Here is a 248-nt window from a genome sequence, read left to right on the forward strand (position 1 = left end):
TGGGAGGACACTACACACAGGTATAACAACAAAGAGGCAGGAATCTGCCGCGGATCCCCAGCAGGATGGAGTCCAAGGTGTCTACAGTGAGAAATCAACTGATAGTGCATTTCTGTGTTGTCTTTTTTTTCTTTCCTGTGTCACTCCTCCCATTTCCTTACTCCTGCTTCCTGAGATCACCCTCTTCCTACTGGAACCCTCCCCACTGCCAAAAATAAAACAAACAAACAAACAAACAAACAAACAAA

Source organism: Pteropus vampyrus, unplaced genomic scaffold (genome assembly GCF_000151845.1).
Source record: "Pteropus vampyrus isolate Shadow unplaced genomic scaffold, Pvam_2.0 Scaffold77, whole genome shotgun sequence".
Classification (NCBI taxonomy): Eukaryota; Metazoa; Chordata; class Mammalia; order Chiroptera; family Pteropodidae; genus Pteropus; species Pteropus vampyrus.